The following is a 17,500-nucleotide window of genomic DNA, read 5'->3' on the forward strand; positions in this document are numbered from 1 at the left end:
GACCGTTACTGCCATGGACGTTGTCTACGCCCTCAAGCGTCAGGGCCGTACCCTGTACGGATTTGGTGGTTAAATCGCTCCATTATTGAGATGGTGCCAGCTATTCAGCTTGCATTATCATCATTGAATAACATCATCTCCCGGACCTTTTTAAGGTCCACAAACATGAAAAGAAAGAAGGACCATAGACTACTATTATTACTACTACTTTCTCATAACCATGTTCACTATCACTATCTGAGCTAAGAAAAGAAACCATTATTAATTATAACCATCTTTCTCACTTCATCAGGTCTTCTCCAAGTATTATTATTATTATCATTATTATTATTATTATTATTATTATTATTATTATTATTATTATTATTATTATTATTATTATTATTATTATTATCATTGACTTATTTCAATGATCACGCCCCTCATCGTTCTCAGTTTCTCATAAAACAAAATATACATTGAGATGAAAAAGACGCTCAACATATCACAATAGGCAACACATCTAATCAACTCTCCACTGTGACACACAGCAGGTACATTAGTAGAAATATAGTATACATATTTATTCTCGGTCACTTGCGTGCCTGACTAAATAATAATAATAATAATAACAAATAACTAACTCGAAAATAAATACACTACTTGCTTATTATTGATATACCAGTATAGTCTACACAACTCTCTAGATGTTTGAACGTGTGGCTCCGAAGAGGAGCCGGATTGATGGTGATATTGGCTGAAGGGGAGGGAGGCCCTTTATTTACTTCTTCTCAGTCTTCTTGGGAAGGAGCACGGCCTGAATGTTGGGCAGCACGCCACCCTGTGCAATGGTGACTCCGGAGAGGAGCTTGTTAAGTTCCTCGTCGTTGCGGATGGCCAGCTGCAGGTGACGTGGGATGATGCGAGTCTTCTTGTTGTCACGGGCGGCATTGCCGGCAAGCTCAAGGACTTCAGCAGCCAGGTACTCCATAACTGCCGCAAGGTACACGGGGGCACCAGCACCCACGCGCTCGGCGTAGTTGCCTTTCCTTAGAAGGCGATGAATCCTGCCGACCGGGAACTGGAGTCCAGCACGACTGGAACGGGACTTTGACTTTCCCTTCACCTTTCCTCCCTTGCCGCGTCCAGACATGATAATGGATGTTGTGGTAGTAGTAGTAGTAGTAGTAGTTGTTGTTGTTGGTGATAAATGAGGAGCGCGAGTACTCTAACCTCGTCGGTAGCTCTGCGAGCAAGTAGTGAATTTTGGGAAAAACGGCTATATATACGCGAGATCAGATCGGCCCAGAGCGCGTCTGGACCAATCAGGACGCTCGCTGAGGTGGCGACTCCTGATCCTGAGTAGGCACGCTAATATATATACCACTTTTCAACTGAGAAAACGCACAGAGCTCAAGTCCAGGCGCACAGTTGTGTGCCTGAGGCTAGATGAGCTAGTCTATGACAACTCCCCGGAGGATATCAAAGAAGATATTGAGAGTCGTCAATCATGGGCAAAGGTGGTGGAAATCTTCAAGTTCCCGAGGTCGAAGACCATTAAAATCACCTTCACCACCGGTGACATGGCACGAAAGGCCAAGGAACATGGCTTGCTCATGTTCTGCCTCTCGGTAGCCCCGTCACAAATAGAGGAAGAGGTTTACGTCCCCTTGATGACATGCAACAAGTGCTATGCAGTAGAGGAACATGAAACAAGATTTTGCCACAAGCCCTCTTCCTACCAAGTGTGCTCCGAGTGTGGCCAAGAAGACCACACTTTCCGAGACTGCAGGGCTGCTGAGAAACGTTGTCTTCACTGTGGGCAAAACCATAGTGCCCGAGCTATGAGGTGTCCAGTGAGAAAGAGAGCCTTGAGGGAGAAGACAGACCTACTGAAAAGTGAAAGAACCAAGCCAGCCACTTACTCCCTAGCAGCCTCTTCTGCAGGCACTCAACCAGCTAGTGACTTGAGCAAGATCAGTCTCAAGGGTGTACTGTGTGTGCTTCATGCACACATGGCAGAAGCTGCAACTCCGGGGACCTTCCAGAGGACTCTCTCGGAAGGCCTTGCTATGAACGGCCTGCCGGACGTCAAACTACCCCAGACAGTGCCCTCTCTCGCCATCATAAAATGTCTCACAAGTGACGAGACATCCCCTCACTCCTCAAGCTCTGCTACTCACAATCCACCTCCCATCACGCAGAAGCCTGACTCGGAGGACGAGCGTGCTCAGTCTTCTGACGAAGAGGAAGATGACTCCGAGGAAGAGGATACAGAACATGGCCAACAGTCCCAGCAACCGTACGACGCCCCCCGTATCGCAGTAACTGTTATAAAGTCAAACGACGACACCTGGCCTTCCCCCCTCACCGGACCCAAGATCCACAAGGGGATCCAGGAAGGTCGCTTCAAAGTCGGCCACAATGGGGAACACAACGCCACGGAGGATGTCCTTCAGTGGCTGAAGAACACCAAAGGCCCCTTTCACCGGCTCTGTAAGTCGGTGGAGCCCAGGCTCTTTGCCTCCCTCACCAATGGCCCTCTCCCGGATCATCTTCGGAACTCCCACACACCAAGAAGGACGCGTAGCTACCGAAAATGATGCGTCGTCTCAGGGTGATCCAGCACAACGTCTTGACATGGGACACACGTAAGTTTGACTTGATTAATACGTACAGACAGTTTGACCCAGACATTGTTCTTATCAACAGTCATGGACTAAAGGACGAAAAACGATTAAAAATCCCAGGCTTTAGGACCTACCAACAAAATTTCAGCAACGAACAGATGGACGGAGTGGCTATTGCAATTAGGAAGACAATTAGGCATAGGATTGAGGATGACTTCCTCTCAGAGACTCTTGCCGTAGTAATAGAGTCTCCAGACGGCCCCCTCACAATAGCCACATCATACCTTCCTCCGCGAAGACCTTTTATTCCCCACCCTGACTTTCTTAGATTATTACGCAGACAATCCCCTGTTTTTTTAGCTGGGGATCTCAACGCTCGACACCCGACATTAGGTACAGCGACAACCAACCAAGTAGGACGAGACCTCATCGACTATCTCAGACGACAAACTGCAAAACACATTGGACCTGACTTCCCCACCTATTACGGACCTCTCTCATCTTCTTCTCCTGACATTGTTCTTACTAACCGCCTTAACTTTCTCCACTACACCATTACACCAGGACCTCTCACCACAAGTGACCATATTCCCCTAATTCTTGACATTTCTACCTCTCCTTTACTCACTCCCACACTGCCGACCTACGCATACCATAGGACAGACTGGGAACAATTCACTAATGACAATGGACTTCAGATGACTAATTATCATGACATTTCCCAAGCTTCCCTTGAGGAAATAGACAGAGCTTTGCAGACTTGGACTTATACTGTTAAGACGACAGCTGACAGACACATACCTAAGACCACGTACAGAGTAGACCCGCAACCCAGACCCTCCCGACTGACACAAATAACTAGAATTCAGTTCGACGCGCTAAGGGAACAGGCTTCCCAGACTGGATGGACAATTGACAATTACCGTCGCTACATACAGTTGAGACACACATTGACAGACAGAAGACGACAGGAATCCAAGGATCACTGGGGAAGCAGGCTTGCCAGCTTAGCTGCAAGCCACAAAAACCCCAGGGTCTTCTGGAAAAAAGTTAAACAGCTTTCAGGACGCACAGTAAAACCAGACTCATACTTAATTGACGACCAAGGACATAAACATTACTCAGACGCTGACAAAGCTCGTCTCCACACCTCCACCTGGGAGAGGGTATTCCAGGAGGAGGACGAGTTAGACTCCGACGAAGAAGACGTGCTGGATCGCCTTAGACCTCGCATCCAAGACACGCACCCGTACGGAGCAGCTGACCCCACCAGACTGCGAGGCGATTCCCCGCTTAACTGCCGGATCTCGTCTCTGGAGCTGACCCGGGCCATCCGGTCCACCAAGGCCACCTGCCCCGGCAAGAGTGGGATCAACAAGACAATCCTCTCCCATCTCCCAGTCAGTGCCTTGGACAGACTGCAGGAGATTCTAAACGCCTCCCTGTCAGCTGGATACTTCCCTGACGGCTGGAAGGAAGCGGAGATGCGGCTGGTGGTGAAACCTGGAAAGGTTCCCACCAGTCCTGCCAGCTATAGGCCCATCTCCCTTCTGGAAGTCCCAGGGAAAATGTTCGAGAGAATTGTCACGAGCAGGCTTCGGGACCACCTGGATGGACACGGCCTCTACCACCCTGGGCAGTTCGGCTTTCGGAGGGGGAGAGGGACAACCCACGCCATAGCTGTGGCCACGGAGACACTGGCTCTACACCAGGCCTCCCGCTTCCGATGCCACCTCGTCCTCCGGGATGTAAGCAAAGCGTTTGACAAAGTGTGGCACCTTGGACTCAAGTACAAGGTGCTACAGCTGGGTCTCCCAGACCCAGTTACCAGACTGCTTTGCGACTTCCTGGCGGACAGGACGGCGAGGATTAAAGTCGGCTCCCACCTCGGCCCAGTGTTCGGCCTAGAGAGTGGCGTGCCCCAGGGCAGTGTCCTCTCTCCCACCCTCTACACCATCTACACCAGCGACTATCCGGGCTCAGCAGCTGGTACCAACATCCTCTACGCAGATGATGTCTCGCAGGTCGTGTTTCATCCTGGCAGGTCTGGAGCCATGCTCAACGCTCGCACCGAGAGGGAGATCACCAGGGTCAATGACTTCGAGAAACGGTGGAAAATAAGGACAAATCTTGCCAAGTTCACCGTCATCCCCATGGCGGCACACCGGCCAGTCCCCCTCCATGTGCAGGGGGAGCCAGTCGCCTTCAAGAGGCAGGGCTCCATCCTGGGCCTCAGGGTCACGGGCAGGGGCTACACCACCCACATCACGGCACGGGTTGCACAAGCCCGTTCAGCGCTAGCTTCCCTGTACAGGTTCCGGGACCTGGAGGAAGGCATAAAACTCCACCTGGTGAAGGCCCTGGTGATCCCTGTCCTCACTTACCCACCGATCCCCACTCACGCCATGAGCAGGCGGGCCATCAGTCGGCTCCAGAAGGTTCAGAACTCAGCGCTCCGCTTCATCTTCAATACCAATTGGCAGGATTTCATCACCAGTGAAGAACTCCACCATCGAGCATCCCTCCCCGCCATCAACGTCAGGCTGCACCTCATGGCTGAGGCGGTGTGGCAACGCCTGAAGGACGATGACGGGGAATACATTAGGAATGTCCTGAGGCTACACGAGGAGGCACCGAACCAGCAACATGCCTGGTTCCCCAGAAGCCTCCTCATCACTGAAGGGCAAGACGCTCCCTTGCCCAGATATAAATAAATGTATATTTTGTACATAATATTTCTAATTTATGTAAAATAGTTAAATAATTATGTAAACTACAAAATATGCCCAATAAAAAGAGCTCAGGCATACTAGTAGTAAGAATAGCTAGCCGGACCGCCCGGCCACTTTCTTTCCTGTAATTTTTCTGTGTTTCTCCCCTACTTTGTAACCCCCTCCCCCCCCCCTTTGACTATTGTATATCTTGTTCCCCATTTTTTCATGTAACTTTCTTTAATAAACTGAAACTGAAACTGAACGCACACTCGTTCTCACAGCAGTACGGCGACACTATGCCTCCCAAAGCATCAGGAAAGGCTGCCAAGAAAGCTGGCAAGGCACAGAAGGCCATTGCCAAGGGCGACAAGAAGAAGAAGCGCAGGAGGAAGGAGAGCTACTCCATCTACATCTACAAGGTGCTCAAGCAAGTCCACCCAGACACTGGCGTGTCCTCCAAGGCCATGTCAATCATGAACTCGTTCGTGAATGACATTTTCGAGCGCATCGCTGCCGAGGCATCCCGCCTGGCACACTATAACAAGCGCTCCACCATCACCAGCCGGGAAATCCAGACCGCTGTCCGTCTTCTTCTGCCTGGTGAACTGGCAAAACACGCTGTTTCTGAAGGCACCAAGGCTGTTACCAAGTATACCTCCTCCAAGTAAACAGGCGGCCAGTATACTGCTGCCAGTATAAAATAATACCCGGCTCCATTGGAGCCACACTTGAAAAGGAAAAAAGATACGATATAGACAAATGCATTATTATTATAATTATTGTTATTATTATTAATATTATTATTATTATTATTTTTATTATTATTATTATTATTATTATTATTATTATTATTATTATTATCATTATTAATAATATTAATATTGTTGTTTTTATTATGATTATTATTATAATAATTATTGTATCATTATTATTATTATTATTATTATTATTATTATTATTATTATGCTTATTATTATCGTGATTATTATTCTGTGGAGATAAAGAAAAGATAAAAAAAAAATAGAGATAAAGAAAGATAAAAATTCTCCCAAGTGAAAGAGATATGGCCATGGAAGAGGGAATAATAATAATAATATAAAAAAAAAAAAAGGGGGGAAGGATATTGAGTTGAAAGTCGATACCTGATACTGAAAGATGGAAAATAAATATTTTCTTCCACAAAACCAAACAGATTGTCTATGAAAATTCTTTAATGAAAGAGATGTTTGGCCCTAAAAAGGGCCTAGATATTGCTGTTATGAAGATCATTCGTGGATGACTTCTTAGGCACGCTCGCCACGGATGCGACGAGCCAGTTGGATGTCCTTTGGCATGATAGTCACGCGCTTGGCATGGATGGCGCACAGGTTGGTATCCTCAAACAGACCCACGAGGTAAGCCTCGGAAGCTTCCTGGAGAGCCATGACAGCAGAGGACTGGAAGCGGAGGTCAGTCTTGAAATCCTGAGCAATTTCACGCACCAGGCGCTGGAAAGGCAGTTTCCTGATAAGCAGCTCAGTGCTCTTCTGATAACGGCGGATCTCACGGAGAGCAACGGTTCCAGGCCTGTAACGGTGGGGTTTCTTGACACCTCCAGTGGCTGGAGCAGACTTGCGAGCTGCCTTTGTAGCAAGCTGCTTGCGGGGCGCCTTGCCACCAGTGGACTTGCGAGCCGTTTGCTTGGTACGTGCCATAGTTGTGGTAACAACAACTCACAACGAACACTCAGCTGAGTCTGCCCGCGCTTCCCACAAAATCCCTATATATATGAATCGGGTGGGCCCGACGACTCCAACCCTGCCTTGTGATTGGTCAGAAACGTCCAGTGAGGCTCATCGCCCACGCAGTCACCGCATGAAAGATGTGATCATTATTGTTAGTCTAATTCATTTTGTTCTTATTCTTATTCTTATTCTTATTCTTTCTTCCCTCATTCATAACAAATCTTGGAAAATATACAGCAGAACTGACATGTCATTTAAAATTCTAAGACAATTAGCAAGAAAGTTGTGATATTCTTATTTTTTTCATTCTTTTTATTCTATTTTTTTCTTATTCTTGTCATAATTAATATTGTTATCTTTATTATTTTCATTGTTTTTATTATTCTTCCTTATCTTATTCTTATTTATCCTACTTTTAGAGAGATGAGGCTTGTGCGGTCACCCATCCAAGTTCTGCCCGGACCCCCTGCTTAACCTTGCTGATCCCGCCGTCAGCTGATTGGTCAAGAGCGGAGAACAAGGTGTTGGGAGGGCTTATTTCTCTATTTCTTATTCTTTCCTGTATTGTTGTTGCATTGTTGTGCTGAAAATGTTGGAAAATATGCACTAAAATTAACCCTTCATTCATAATTCTACGACAATTAGCAAGAGAGATATATTATTACTTTTTTCCCTTATTTTTGTTCTTTTTATTCTTAATCTTCTTTTTTTTATTATAGTTGTTATTGTTATTTTATTATTTTCGTTTTTCGTTCATTCTCCTCATTCTTATTGCTATTTTTTTCTATTCTCAGAGAGATGAGGCTTTTGTGGTCACCCATCCAAGTTCTTCCCGGACCCCCTGCTTAACTGCGCTGATCCCGCCGTTAGCTAATTGGCCAAGACCGGAGAACTAGGTGTTGGGAGGCCTTCTTTCTATTATTCTTATTCTTTCTTCCCCCATTCATATCGTTGTATTGGAAATGTTGGAAAATATACAAAAGAATTCACCCTTCTATGACAATTAGGAAGAAAGACATGGGATGCTTTCTTTCTTTTTTTTTATATTCCTTTATTGTAATTTTTCTTATTCTTGTTATAATAATTCTTACTGTTATCTTTATTACTTAAAATTTTCGTTCATTCTCCCTATTCTTATTCTTATTTTTTTCAAAATTTCAAACATCACCCTTATTGCCAAGCCCGGAAAAAACTCTCACTTACCAGAAAACTATCGCCCCATAAGCCTCCTTGAAATTCTTGGAAAAACTTTTGAACGTCTAATCAACTTAAGATTGAGAGCGTTCCTCGAATGTAACGGATTGCTGGCACCACAGCAGTTCGGTTTCCGGAGGAACGCCTCAACTGAGGACGCCCTTAACAGCATAGTAGCCTACCTAAATTTCAACAAGCCATATTACAAGACAGCACTCGTGACAAAAGATGTCAAGAAAGCTTTTGACACCGTTTGGCACACCGGTTTGAAATACAAAATTTGTAATAACTTCAATCTCCCTTTTCTAACACAACGCATCTTGTGTAGTTTTCTGGATGAGAGACAGACAAGAATCCGCCACCAGGGCAACTTTTCGCCATTTTTCACCCCTCAGGCTGGAGTCCCACAAGGCTCCGTACTCTCCCCCACCCTTTTTAACATGTACACAGCTGACCTACCCCTCCCAGCCCACAATGACTCACTAACTATTCAATACGCGGACGATGTAACGCAATTGGCCCGTGCCAGGTCGTTAGATCTCCTAACCGACAAAATTCAATGGGAACTGATGGCGACTAGCCTGTGGGAGATGAAATGGCGAATTCTCTCCCATCCCGAAAAATCAAAAGTCACTTATTTCAACATTAAAAGAAGTCAGCCCCGCCAAATCTCACTAAACAGAATTACTCCAATCCCCACCCCAATCCCCATCAGTAACAACAACAAAGTGCTTGGCCTCACCATAGATAAGCACCTCAACTTCAATATACATATAAAACAAAAAGCAACCATAGCCGCCAAGGCCCTGAGCAACCTGGAAAGATTTCGCGACAGCAGCACAAAAACAAAACTTCACCTCTACAAAGCTTTCATTCTCCCTCTCTTAACCTACTGCCCTCTTGCCCTCTCTCTCTCTGCTCCCTCCAACCTCTCTAAACTTCAAAAAGTTCAAAACCGAGCAATTCGTTTCGCTCTTGGGACGAAATGGTTCGACTTCCAAACCTCTCTCTCCATTCACCAGGAGTCCAACATCCCCCCCCTTAACATAACACTCCACAATAGAATCGAAAAACAACTAAGCTCCTTCTCCGACAGACACACAATCACATACAATTTCATTACCAACCTCCCCCCACCTTTCCGTCACCTGCCGCACTGCAATCTCCTTGATCCTCCCACTGTGCCTCCTGAACCTGTTTTCTAATAATGGACTCCTCCTTTCTTCCCTTCACTATCTCCTTTCTCTGTACCACTCATGGTGTCTGAGTGGCATCATCGTCGTTCTCTCGTTCACGTGGGCGGTCCCGCGTGCCAACACCTAGTGGTTTTTTCATATTTTTTGTCTTATGGTTTTGTATTCATATTTTTGTTTTTGTGCATTATTTTTCTGTCTCGCAGCCTAGGTTTTAAGGTGGCACCGGACCGCTCTTGGGAAAGGGACGCGACAAAAAATCACCGCCATTAACATACCATGCCTCTGACCGAGGGAGTGGGGTCGTGTGGCAACACCTAGTGGTTTTTTCATATTTTTTGTCTTATGGCTTTGTATTCATATTTTTGTTTTTTATACATTATTTTCTTGCCTCGCAGCCTAGGTTTCAAGGGGGCACCGGACCACTTCCAGAGAGACGGGGATAGCACGAACCGCACTCCTCCCACTGACGTCACGGCAATGGGGCCCCCGGACGTCGGCATGACGTTCCGGTAGCGGTACCCCCCGAGGTAGTTAAGGAGCGGCCAGTACTGATGATGGGGACGGTAACCACACCATTCAGTGGAAGCCACTTCACCCCCCACACAGAGGTAGTTGGGTGCGGCAAGGGCTGGGCAGGAAGGTAGTCAAGAGATGGTGGGGCGGGGCCCTGGAAGCATCCATGCAGGAATCCCCATTCACCCCCCGCCACCAGCGACTTACCGCGTGCAAGCAGATGGTATTAGATTTGACCCCTCGTTGCGGTGAGGGAGCCTTTTCGAGCCTCTGTCATTGCACATCCTACCATCATGTCAATCATTATCACAAACCATCCTCACCCTCCCCATGCACATAACACCACAACATTTTTTATACTTCTCTTTTCTTTAGCAGGTTGGCCTTTTTGCAGGAAGAGTCACAGGACAAGAGCAGAAAGGACCGACACCGCTTTTTCACCCACCACATTACATCATACATTAAATATCCCTGCCATCACCAAATCACTCTACTACTATCCGTGGTTCGGAACCCACGTAAAACTGTAGGTCCCTCCGCTATACGGATGTACTTCTTCCTCTGTCCTTCTTTGAACCAATAAAAAGCAAAAAAAAAAAAACCCTTTCTACTCTGACTGTCCTTCACTCCTCTTTCACATCCTGATGGTGCAGGCTCTGGATAGTCTGGCCCCTAACTTGTGCGTGGTTTGGCCCGGGGTTTTGGGTGCGTGGGCGGCGTTCGTGGCTGTGGCTGTGTTGGGCTTGGCCTGCTCGGTTGGTGGCGGACTCTCCTGCTTTCCCCGATAAAGACCTTGTCCCCCTTGCCATCTTAGCATGAATATAACACGTAAAAAAAAAAAAAAAAAAAAAAAAAAAAAAAAAAAAAAAAAAAAAAAAAAAAAAAAAAAAGATGTCCTTCCTCATTGAAATTGCGCCTGGGTTAAGCCCCAGTGACTATTTCTCCTACTACAATTCCCTTCTTATCACCCCCCTATTCTTCCCACTATCCCCACTTCCCCCTCCCCATCTTTTCTCTCTTTGTTATGTTATGTTATGTTATTTTGAGGCACATTCGTGAGCTTCCTGTTAGACCGTTCGGACGTCGTACTAGCAGCTCTCATCACCATGACTGGCCGCGGCAAGGGAGGCAAGGGTCTTGGAAAGGGAGGCGCCAAGCGTCACCGTAAGGTTCTGCGTGATAACATCCAGGGAATCACCAAGCCTGCTATCCGTCGTCTAGCTCGCCGAGGTGGCGTCAAGCGCATCTCTGGTCTCATCTACGAGGAGACTCGTGGGGTGCTCAAGGTGTTCCTTGAGAACGTTATCAGGGATGCTGTCACCTATACCGAGCACGCCAAGCGTAAGACCGTTACTGCCATGGACGTTGTCTACGCCCTCAAGCGTCAGGGCCGTACCCTGTACGGATTTGGTGGTTAAATCGCTCCATTATTGAGATGGTGCCAGCTATTCAGCTTGCATTATCATCATTGAATAACATCATCTCCCGGACCTTTTTAAGGTCCACAAACATGAAAAGAAAGAAGGACCATAGACTACTATTATTACTACTACTTTCTCATAACCATGTTCACTATCACTATCTGAGCTAAGAAAAGAAACCATTATTAATTATAACCATCTTTCTCACTTCATCAGGTCTTCTCCAAGTATTATTATTATTATCATTATTATTATTATTATTATTATTATTATTATTATTATTATTATTATTATTATTATTATTATTATTATTATTATTATTATTATCATTGACTTATTTCAATGATCACGCCCCTCATCGTTCTCAGTTTCTCATAAAACAAAATATACATTGAGATGAAAAAGACGCTCAACATATCACAATAGGCAACACATCTAATCAACTCTCCACTGTGACACACAGCAGGTACATTAGTAGAAATATAGTATACATATTTATTCTCGGTCACTTGCGTGCCTGACTAAATAATAATAATAATAATAACAAATAACTAACTCGAAAATAAATACACTACTTGCTTATTATTGATATACCAGTATAGTCTACACAACTCTCTAGATGTTTGAACGTGTGGCTCCGAAGAGGAGCCGGATTGATGGTGATATTGGCTGAAGGGGAGGGAGGCCCTTTATTTACTTCTTCTCAGTCTTCTTGGGAAGGAGCACGGCCTGAATGTTGGGCAGCACGCCACCCTGTGCAATGGTGACTCCGGAGAGGAGCTTGTTAAGTTCCTCGTCGTTGCGGATGGCCAGCTGCAGGTGACGTGGGATGATGCGAGTCTTCTTGTTGTCACGGGCGGCATTGCCGGCAAGCTCAAGGACTTCAGCAGCCAGGTACTCCATAACTGCCGCAAGGTACACGGGGGCACCAGCACCCACGCGCTCGGCGTAGTTGCCTTTCCTTAGAAGGCGATGAATCCTGCTGACCGGGAACTGGAGTCCAGCACGACTGGAACGGGACTTTGACTTTCCCTTCACCTTTCCTCCCTTGCCGCGTCCAGACATGATAATGGATGTTGTGGTAGTAGTAGTAGTAGTAGTAGTTGTTGTTGTTGGTGATAAATGAGGAGCGCGAGTACTCTAACCTCGTCGGTAGCTCTGCGAGCAAGTAGTGAATTTTGGGAAAAACGGCTATATATACGCGAGATCAGATCGGCCCAGAGCGCGTCTGGACCAATCAGGACGCTCGCTGAGGTGGCGACTCCTGATCCTGAGTAGGCACGCTAATATATATACCACTTTTCAACTGAGAAAACGCACACTCGTTCTCACAGCAGTACGGCGACACTATGCCTCCCAAAGCATCAGGAAAGGCTGCCAAGAAAGCTGGCAAGGCACAGAAGGCCATTGCCAAGGGCGACAAGAAGAAGAAGCGCAGGAGGAAGGAGAGCTACTCCATCTACATCTACAAGGTGCTCAAGCAAGTCCACCCAGACACTGGCGTGTCCTCCAAGGCCATGTCAATCATGAACTCGTTCGTGAATGACATTTTCGAGCGCATCGCTGCCGAGGCATCCCGCCTGGCACACTATAACAAGCGCTCCACCATCACCAGCCGGGAAATCCAGACCGCTGTCCGTCTTCTTCTGCCTGGTGAACTGGCAAAACACGCTGTTTCTGAAGGCACCAAGGCTGTTACCAAGTATACCTCCTCCAAGTAAACAGGCGGCCAGTATACTGCTGCCAGTATAAAATAATACCCGGCTCCATTGGAGCCACACTTGAAAAGGAAAAAAGATACGATATAGACAAATGCATTATTATTATAATTATTGTTATTATTATTAATATTATTATTATTATTATTTTTATTATTATTATTATTATTATTATTATTATTATTATTATTATTATCATTATTAATAATATTAATATTGTTGTTTTTATTATGATTATTATTATAATAATTATTGTATCATTATTATTATTATTATTATTATTATTATTATTATTATTATTATTATTATTATTATTATGCTTATTATTATCGTGATTATTATTCTGTGGAGATAAAGAAAAGATAAAAAAAAAATAGAGATAAAGAAAGATAAAAATTCTCCCAAGTGAAAGAGATATGGCCATGGAAGAGGGAATAATAATAATAATATAAAAAAAAAAAAAAAGGGGGGAAGGATATTGAGTTGAAAGTCGATACCTGATACTGAAAGATGGAAAATAAATATTTTCTTCCACAAAACCAAACAGATTGTCTATGAAAATTCTTTAATGAAAGAGATGTTTGGCCCTAAAAAGGGCCTAGATATTGCTGTTATGAAGATCATTCGTGGATGACTTCTTAGGCACGCTCGCCACGGATGCGACGAGCCAGTTGGATGTCCTTTGGCATGATAGTCACGCGCTTGGCATGGATGGCGCACAGGTTGGTATCCTCAAACAGACCCACGAGGTAAGCCTCGGAAGCTTCCTGGAGAGCCATGACAGCAGAGGACTGGAAGCGGAGGTCAGTCTTGAAATCCTGAGCAATTTCACGCACCAGGCGCTGGAAAGGCAGTTTCCTGATAAGCAGCTCAGTGCTCTTCTGATAACGGCGGATCTCACGGAGAGCAACGGTTCCAGGCCTGTAACGGTGGGGTTTCTTGACACCTCCAGTGGCTGGAGCAGACTTGCGAGCTGCCTTTGTAGCAAGCTGCTTGCGGGGCGCCTTGCCACCAGTGGACTTGCGAGCCGTTTGCTTGGTACGTGCCATAGTTGTGGTAACAACAACTCACAACGAACACTCAGCTGAGTCTGCCCGCGCTTCCCACAAAATCCCTTTATATATGAATCGGGTGGGCCCGACGACTCCAACCCTGCCTTGTGATTGGTCAGAAACGTCCAGTGAGGCTCATCGCCCACGCAGTCACCGCATGAAAGATGTGATCATTATTGTTAGTCTAATTCATTTTGTTCTTATTCTTATTCTTATTCTTATTCTTTCTTCCCTCATTCATAACAAATCTTGGAAAATATACAGCAGAACTGACATGTCATTTAAAATTCTAAGACAATTAGCAAGAAAGTTGTGATATTCTTATTTTTTTCATTCTTTTTATTCTATTTTTTTCTTATTCTTGTCATAATTAATATTGTTATCTTTATTATTTTCATTTTTTTTTATTATTCTTCCTTATCTTATTCTTATTTATCCTACTTTTAGAGAGATGAGGCTTGTGCGGTCACCCATCCAAGTTCTGCCCGGACCCCCTGCTTAACCTTGCTGATCCCGCCGTCAGCTGATTGGTCAAGAGCGGAGAACAAGGTGTTGGGAGGGCTTATTTCTCTTATTCTTATTCTTTCCTGTATTGTTGTTGCATTGTTGTGCTGAAAATGTTGGAAAATATGCACTAAAATTAACCCTTCATTCATAATTCTACGACAATTAGCAAGAGAGATATATTATTACTTTTTTCCCTTATTTTTGTTCTTTTTATTCTTAATCTTCTTTTTTTTATTATAGTTGTTATTGTTATTTTATTATTTTCGTTTTTCGTTCATTCTCCTCATTCTTATTGCTATTTTTTTCTATTCTCAGAGAGATGAGGCTTTTGTGGTCACCCATCCAAGTTCTTCCCGGACCCCCTGCTTAACTGCGCTGATCCCGCCGTTAGCTAATTGGCCAAGACCGGAGAACTAGGTGTTGGGAGGCCTTCTTTCTATTATTCTTATTCTTTCTTCCCCCATTCATATCGTTGTATTGGAAATGTTGGAAAATATACAAAAGAATTCACCCTTCTATGACAATTAGGAAGAAAGACATGGGATGCTTTCTTTCTTTTTTTTTATATTCCTTTATTGTAATTTTTCTTATTCTTGTTATAATAATTCTTACTGTTATCTTTATTACTTAAAATTTTCGTTCATTCTCCCTATTCTTATTCTTATTTTTTTTATTTATTTATTTTTTTTCAGACAGATGAGGCTTGTGTAGTCACCCATCCAAGTATTGCCCGAAACCCCTGCGTAATCTCGACGATTTCATTTGACAATACCTATTTACTTATTTATTTATTATTATATTTATTAAAAAAAAAAAAGAAGAAAAGAAGATGAAGAATAAGGTATGTAATCGAAATACTCTCTCTCTATACTGTAGCAATAGTTTAGCTGGATGTACTTGTATTGTGTCAAAAATACTTGCAATATCTGCAATTGTAACCTGCAGTGTCGGCATAATGCATAATTAAGCAATGAAAAGAAAAATTAATAAAAGAATAAATGAAAAAAAGAAAGAAAAAAAGATACAATTAACAATTAAATATATTAGCTACCCCTCTACGTTTCTTTATCACTGCAGAAAAATGGAAACATTTTAACGTAGACTTGTCAAAATTCAACTGAAATTAAGGGTTAAATAAGGATTGTCACCCCTTCCCCAGAGGATATTCATTGTCTTTTAATATATATATATATATATATATATATATATATATATATATATATATATATATATATATATATATATATATATATATATATATATATATATATATATATATATATATATTCTTTTTATTTAAAGTCTTATTTAGAGAGAGAGAGAGAGAGAGAGAGAGGTAACGTCCTTGAGGATAGCAGCTCGTCTACGCTCCGCTCAGTGATCAGCGTTAGAATGTAATTCCTCATTTCTTTAAAAAAAAAAAAAAAAAAAAAAAAACAGAAACTTTATTTAGGGGGCTTGCTGGAAACAAACTACAATGGAGGAAAGAACAATATGTCTGCTATATGACCCACCCAGTTAAATTTTCAAGAAGCAAACGCAAGTTGGAAAATACGAGGAAGATAAATTTTCATTTATATACGTTTTATGGTAATTTCTGCCACGCCTTCCTCTATTCATCAAACGTCACTGACACTTATTCCCTTTATTTTTTACTTTACAGAATCTTTTGTAGGGCAAGACTCTAGAGGATATGTGCTTTCATAAATTCTATAATGCTTTGCTTATCATAGAGACATAAAAAAAAAAAATAATAATAATAAAAATAAATAAATTAATTAATTTAAAAAATCAAAATAAATAGATATATAAATTAATTAATCAATCAAATAAATTTCTATGCTTCACCTTTATAGCATTCGTATGAATGTCAAAACAAAACAAAAAATATAAATATAAATAATAATATGAAAAAAAAAAATTACTAAATATATGAAAAATAGCATTACTACTACTACTACTACTACTACTACTACTGCTACTACTACTACTATTTTTTTTTTTTTTTTATGTAGGAAGGACACTGGCCAAGGGCAACAAAAATGTAATAAAAAAATGCCCACTGAAATGCCAGTCCCATACAGGGGTCAAAGCAGTGGTCAAAAAATGATGAATAAGTGTCTTGAAACCTCCCTCTTGAAGGAATTCAAGTCATAGGAAGGTGGAAATACGGAAGCAGGCAGGGAGTTCCAGAGTTTACCAGAGAAAGGGATGAATGATTGAGAATACTAGTTAACTCTTGCGTTAGAGAAGTGGACAGAATAGAGGTGAGAGAAAGAAGAAAGTCTTGTGCAGCGAGGCCACGGAAGGAGGGGAGGCATGCAGTTAGCAAGATCAGAAGAGCAGTTAGCATGAAAATAGCGGTAGAAGACAGCTAGATATGCAACATTGCGGCGGTGAGAGAGAAGCTGAAGACAGTCAGTTAGAGGAGAGGAGTTGATGAGACGAAAAGCTTTTGATTCCACCCTGTCTAGAAAAGCAGTATGAGTGGAACCCCCCTCAGACATGTGAAGCATACTCCATACATGGACGGATAAGGCCCTTGTACAGAGTTAGCAGCTGGGGGGGTGAGAAAAACTGGCGGAGACGTCTCAGAACACCTAACTTCATAAAAGCTGTTTTAGCTAGAGATGAGATGTGAAGTTTCCAGTTCAGATTATAAGTAAAGGACAGACCGAGGATGTTCAATGTAGAAGAGGGGGACAGTTGAGTGTCATTGAAGAAGAGGGGATAGTTGTCTGGAAGGTTGTGTCGAGTTGATAGATGGAGGAATTGATTTTTTGAGGCATTGAACAATATCAAGTTTGTTCTGCCCCAATGAGAAATTTTAGAAAGATCAGAAGTCAGGCGTT

Source organism: Scylla paramamosain, chromosome 17, assembly GCF_035594125.1.
Source record: "Scylla paramamosain isolate STU-SP2022 chromosome 17, ASM3559412v1, whole genome shotgun sequence".
Classification (NCBI taxonomy): Eukaryota; Metazoa; Arthropoda; class Malacostraca; order Decapoda; family Portunidae; genus Scylla; species Scylla paramamosain.